Here is a 6,204-nt window from a genome sequence, read left to right on the forward strand (position 1 = left end):
GGAAATAACCCACGGACCCCCCCCCGCCCAGGGTTGCGCAGAGCGGAGCTGACACCTCGGACGTGGAAACCTTTCTTCCCCAAAGCCGGGGAGCGAAAGCGGTCCGGCCCGGTACCGGGGGCAGGCGACGCTGTGAGGGTTAGCTCTTGGAGGCAGCTGCCTGCACCACAGAAACGCGGTTCAATTAAAACTCTAATAACCTCCCTAGAGGTCAAAGACGCTGCAGGTTTAAAGCCTACCAGGGCAAGTAAAGATGTAATTATGTTCTCCTGACAATTTTCCTTGATGTCTGAGTACCTTGGGAACCCCCCTAGACACCTGTCTTCAGCTCTGAAAGCTTACCAGTCCTTATGAATTTGGCCCCAGTGGATACGGATGCTGAATTTATCGCATCTTTCCCCTTTTAATTATTCTGTGCTGACTAAGCATGGTGGAAAAGTTTCTCTTGCCTATGTCAGCTCTGAGTGCATTGCACATGCATGTTCTGAGGTCAGGCTTACAAGTCTGCTTGTGTCCCCTTGCTTCCTTCCAGCCCCTCTCAATTAATGCGGTGTTTAAATGGGTTATTGATATAATGGCTGCTGCTTTGGGAAAAAAAAAAAGTGAAGAGGCACACTCTTCTCTGGTGATGAGAATAATGATTGTATCTGAACAACTGGTAAAGGCAAGGGAACATATTGGTGTTTTCACACCAGTACCATAGTTGGATAACTATTGACAAATGCTGACTTTTAAACGGTGACTGCTGATTCAGGAGACTCTGTTGACTTTGGTAATAAAACAGTAATGGCTCCTTTTAATAGCCATCTCAAAACACTTGAACTGATAGATTGGCTTGTTAGCTCAAGCCTTGACTTAGCTGAGAACCAGAAGAGCTCTTATTCTCTGGGACGACCTTCTCCCCCAAACAAATCTGATGCATGCTAAACACATCAACTGTAAGTATGTTTATTTTGCAATGTCATTTTCAAAAACCAAATAGATACCAAATGTGTGAACTAGATACAGGAAACCTGCTTTGCAGTCTGCTTTTCTGCAAGGGCGCATTTTGAATGGTTTATGATTGCAAGGTGGCAGTTTTACTTGGAGTCTCACTTTTGTGTTTTAATTAGCTGTCATCAGAGCTGGAGTTCAGCCTCCAACATTTGTGAGTGTGCCACGAACATGCATTCTAGGTACCTGGTTAATATTTTGGGACTAATTACCTAGAGCCCATTCTCTATGAAGCAATGTACAAAATGGATTGTCTATATGGAAATCTTTTTCCAGTTGAATTTCCAATCTCCTGAGTCGCATCTCACTGTTAACTTTCTGAGGTTTGCTTCCATCATCTGAAGATTGGGTATTCTCATTCCCCTTATTCTCACACCCTTCTCTTAAAAATTGCTGCTTTTAAGTCTTCAGTAAGTGCTGTTGGTTTAAACAGTTCCCTATGACAGCAGCCCACATTTAGTTACTGTTCCCCAGAGTTTTTAACAGATTTATATCTGGCCTGTGCTCTAACACAGCAAGATCTTTAGGAGGTGTTTTAAAACATAGAGGCTTAAAGATCCTCCACTAGTAAAACTATCATTTTATTCAAATAAACACAGCCATAGATCCATAGATGACTTCTCTCAGCAGAAGACCTGCTTTCTATTTAAAATAGCTTTTCCAACTGGAGCATATCTAGACTGTGAAGGAGCGGATTTTTCTAGGAAGTAGTGGGAAGTAGTAAGAATCACAAAAAAGAAGGTGGTGCAAAGGACAGTGTTAAACCACAGAGCTTTGATCTGGTTCAAAGTTTATCAGTTTGGCCCCAGTGGATACGGATCAAAGGTTCTCAGCTGTGCAGACCAAATTTTGCCTTCTCACACTGTGGAACAATAATTTCTTCAATTGTTATCCAGGATGGTCACAGAATTCAGTTTTGTGGTTCGGAGCAAGGGGTAGAATGGGTCTATGGGTCCATAAGGGTAAGTGGAGTTTCAGGGAAAATACGTGATGCTTCCCCTGTTTTGCTGGCCACCTTCCTCGGGAAGCCAGTGGCTGTTCCTAAGGGACTTCGCACAGTTGGCACAGAGCGCTGACTGAGGGTTAGCATTGGTCGGCGGTTCTGCTGTGCTGGATGAATGCATGACATGGGACCCTCTTCCTTCTCCTTTTAGGTCTTCACCCCCTTCCTTCACCTTCTGTAGTAGGACGTGTTCCCTCCTCCTCCATCAGCACGCCGCCTGCTCCGACACTGTTCTGCCTTCTTCCCCCTGCAACTGTCTCTCCCTGTCCTGGAAGTGAACTGGTAGGTGTGAGGTGCTGGAAGAAAGTAGGTTTCTTTGCCCTCCAAGTATGCAGACTGGGCCTGGCAGCACAGGCAGTGGAAAGGTGGCCGCTCACCTTTGGTCATGCTAGACAGCCCTGGGCTCTGCCTGCATTTGGAGCAAGCTGTGAGCAGGGCATTGAACTTAGCATGGTGGAATTTAAACTGCGAGTTTTCAAAGCCAATTACTGGACACAGTCTGTGTCTGACAAGCTTCAGTGTCATTAACTGCCTCCCAGGAGTATCGAGCTGCACGGCTCACCTTTGCAGAGATCAGATTCTCCTCTGTGATGTTATTAGGTCTTTTTAAAAATAGCTTCATCAGTCCACTTTAAAAGAGCTGGTCTCTGATAACAGTGCCTGCTGGTGCTTTTCCAGATAAGGAACTTGTCACTTTTCCTGCTGTCATACATGGAGCTTCTGCCCTATTTAGAATACAGCTTAAAAAAAGACTACAAAATAACCAGCAGTCCTGTGTAAAGATTTATGTGTTTGGTTTAGGAACAACTGAACACTCCTTATTTAACTGCTTTGGACAGTATTGGTTTATGAAGAAGATCGGATCAAACTAAATGCAGAGTTGAAGATAATAACTTCATATACCCCTGTCTTGAGGAAATCTTGATGATAAGATCTCTTATATAACAAAGTGACAACAGGCCAAAGATCTCTTCTTTTTTTCTTTCAGTCCCAATTAGAAGTTCATTAGCTTTTAAAAGGATCTGAAGTACTACATTGTGCGTGTATGTGTATAATCTATATGGTGGTGGGAAGCAACCAGATGAAATAGTATAAAACCAATTTCAATCTCTTTTGAGGGTCTGAAAAGCAGTTGTGTGCTTGTGCGCAGCAGGAGTATCGTGGGGAAACTGCAGTTGCATGACATACCTAGTAACTCATTCTATAATGGTGTATGCAGGAGCAATGTTCGAATTTACTCATTTCTTTGATGTTTTGTGAGCAGATGGCATTTTTAAAAAGGTCTGTTAATTCTGTGGGAATTTGCTAATGGCTAATTGCTGGGGGGTCAGAAGAGAGTAGCAGTCAAAGCGAGGCTTCTGACTTCTCTGCTCTCAAAAGAGAGGCAGCCCTCTGCAGCCTCATTTGTAAGCTACTATCCTCTTAGAAATCCTTGCTCAAGAATATTCACCGGTGTCCTCAGCATAAATCGGGAACTTGTTGATTGTTCTTGGTTAATTGAACTGTGCTCCATGAACCAGTCACTTACTGCTACAGAAAAAAAGCACGGGGGAGATCGTGGCTTATTGTAGGACCCAGTGCACTGTGAATTTTCACAGGAAAGCCGTTTTTCCCTCATTCTCACTTGCTTCTCGGTTCCTTTCCTTTCCTTTTTCCTTTCTCTGTTTCTGTCTCTTTCACCATGCATTTGACTTAGGTCTATTCATGTACTTTAAGCACCTGCCTAAGTGTTTGCAGGTAAGTACCTATTTGCACTGTAACATCAAAGGATCACGTTTCAAAATTACAACTTTTCCTTTGAACGAGAAGAAAAAAAGGTTCTTGGTTGCTATGGTGATGAGCGCTATATAAATGCCTATAAATAAACAGCTGATTCTTGGACTTTGATTTGCAGTAGTTTTGCTTTTCTAATGAGATATAATTAAATATCAAAATGGGAGGTGACATTTTACCAATTTTATTAAATACATATCATTCTTATGCCTTCTGTTTTACAGCATTTCTGCTGAGAACAATTAAAGTTGTTTATTTTTCTTTCTGTAGAAAGTTGATGTTTTGAAAAAATCAGTCTAGTATTTATAGAAAAACTTTTAGATGCCAAAAGGCACGCCACTAAAAAGGTGGTGTCCATTTTAATCAGAAAATTAGTTTAATCAGAACACACATTTTGAGCTAAATGCCTATTTTTCTGATGTCTAAGAGACTAATATGTGCTGTCACAACATTTAAGTTCCAGTCAAAAGTGTCTGTAAATGTAATTATGTTCCTCTGCAGTATTTGAAACCCCACTGGTGCACAACAACAAAACTTGAAAATGTCACTGACTTTTATGTTAAAATGACAAAGGCAGAGTAAAAAATCGGATATTCCTTGTTGATGTTTGAGGAGGAGGGGAGAATTGACTTTTTTGTAAGCCTTTTGTTCTCAGGTCCATGATGTAAAAGTAGCTTCCTCTCTGTGCTGAAGGTGATAATTGTAAAATGGATTGGATGGAGACGATAAACTGCTTCTTCAGAATTCAGCGAGTAGCCATCAGCCATTGCTAAAAAAGCCCTTTTCATTAGTAATCTCTGGAGCCCAGTCCACTCACTTGCAGTTTCTGAAGCACGACTGCAGCCCAGTTCCCCACCAGTGCACTGGAGTATTCCCCTTCCCAGGTCTTTCTCACCCAGGAAATGGGTGCACTTTGTTTAACAGCAAAGGAGAGTTTATAACAGAAGGAACTTTCCTTTGGGGACGGAAAATAGGTATTGGTAATATACAGAAATACTCCTTTGTTAGAGGTTCAGTCTAGTTTCTTGGTGGAAACTGATTTTGCCACAGTGGCCTGAAGAGAGATTTCTTCAGTCCTAAGCTGTGGAGTGCAGCTTGTGCACAGGCAGGGAGTAGATCTGCTTTCTACCACAGTCACAGCGTTGTATTCAAAGAAGCTCTCAGATTTCCAAAGAATTTTGAAGTGCTGTTCTGTTAAATGTTTGGTAAAATAACACCACATTATTCACTGTCTTCGTTCCCTCTGTGTATTCAGATTCATATCTACTTGCTTTACCAATTCAAAATATATTTGCCTAAATACCTTTTACTTCAGAGCATGTGTAGTTGGGAGGACAAGGATACATGGTATTTTTTCCAGTTACACACAATTACTTTTCACAGAGCAAAACATGTACATCTGCACACGGATATTGAAGGTAGGGGCAGAAAAGGAGCAAGGAATGGTGTCCCTGAAGGACTCGCTTGAGAAGTGACAGCCTGCGCAGGTTTGATTTATGTTTCACAGGCCTGTCACTTTTGTCCCAGCTGAGCTGCTGCTGTGGCCAGGCTTGTGATGCTCACCTGAAGAACGTTGACAGCTTCAGTGTTTTCCTGGCAGTGAATTAACCCCAGAGCTGTCTCTCAATCTGGTGCTTTGTGCCATGGGACTGCGCTGACCTCCCAGAGGGTGGCACAGCGTCCTGACCCTGTGCCTGCCTCAGCGCTGTTCTGTGTGGGCTTGAGGCCAGAATCAGGAGCAGGTTGTGCTCTCTACCTGCTGGAAGGTGGTTTGAGCTTCACGTGTATCAAAGGCAGTTTCACCTGCATTGAGGTTAGGCCTGGACAGTCAGTGTTTGACCTGCAGGTCTCAGCTGCCTTCAGAGGATTGTGTGGCTGACAGTGGACGAGGCAATCCAAGGTCTCTCCCAAAAGGGCCATTGCAAAAGCTGATGAGGTTTGTAGGCAGCCTGAACCCAAACAGAATCTGTGCTGCCTACAGGAGCAATGGGGAGATGGCAAGGGTGGCAAACAGGGGGTCTTGAAAGTGCTTCAAGTTCGCAGCTACTCCTAGGTCTAACTGCCTGGGTTTGGCATACCTGGAGACCGCGTTGATGCTGGAGCAGGACCAGGCTCCAGAGTCATTGAGAGAGTTTTCTCAATTGGAAAGCACCACTATTACCAGTACATACTGCCTTTTAATGGAGTGGCATCTTTATTTAGAAGCCTTTTCTTAAGGTAGGAGGATGAAATACACATATTGATACTAATGACGGGACAAGCTGGTGAGGACAAGAGGTGGAGCTATTGTGCATCTTCTTTTCTGCAGCATGGATAGGACAAAGGGTGAAACAGTGCATATACCAGATTTTTTTTGTTTCTTCTTCAGGAGTTCTGCTTTTCTGTGGTTTTTTTTTTTTTTTTTTTTTTTTTTTTTTTTTTTTTTTTTTTTTTTT

The 6,204-nt window shown here is 42.9% G+C and overlaps 1 protein-coding gene across 2 annotated transcripts in view; it reads left to right on the forward strand.

Moving 5' to 3' along the window:
* The first annotated feature begins 2,151 nt into the window (after window positions 1-2,151).
* The window catches only part of POMGNT2 (protein O-linked mannose N-acetylglucosaminyltransferase 2 (beta 1,4-)), a 31,447-nt gene continuing 27,394 nt past the window's right edge, over window positions 2,152-6,204 (forward strand). For both annotated transcript variants that reach the window (XM_019473201.1, XM_009283562.2), the window contains exon 1: window positions 2,152-2,278. The gene's annotated coding sequence lies outside the window, so the exon portion shown is untranslated. The remainder of the gene's footprint in view (window positions 2,279-6,204) is intronic.

This window comes from Aptenodytes forsteri, unplaced genomic scaffold, assembly GCF_000699145.1.
Source record: "Aptenodytes forsteri isolate BGI_AS27 unplaced genomic scaffold, ASM69914v1 Scaffold662, whole genome shotgun sequence".
NCBI lineage: Eukaryota > Metazoa > Chordata > Aves > Sphenisciformes > Spheniscidae > Aptenodytes > Aptenodytes forsteri.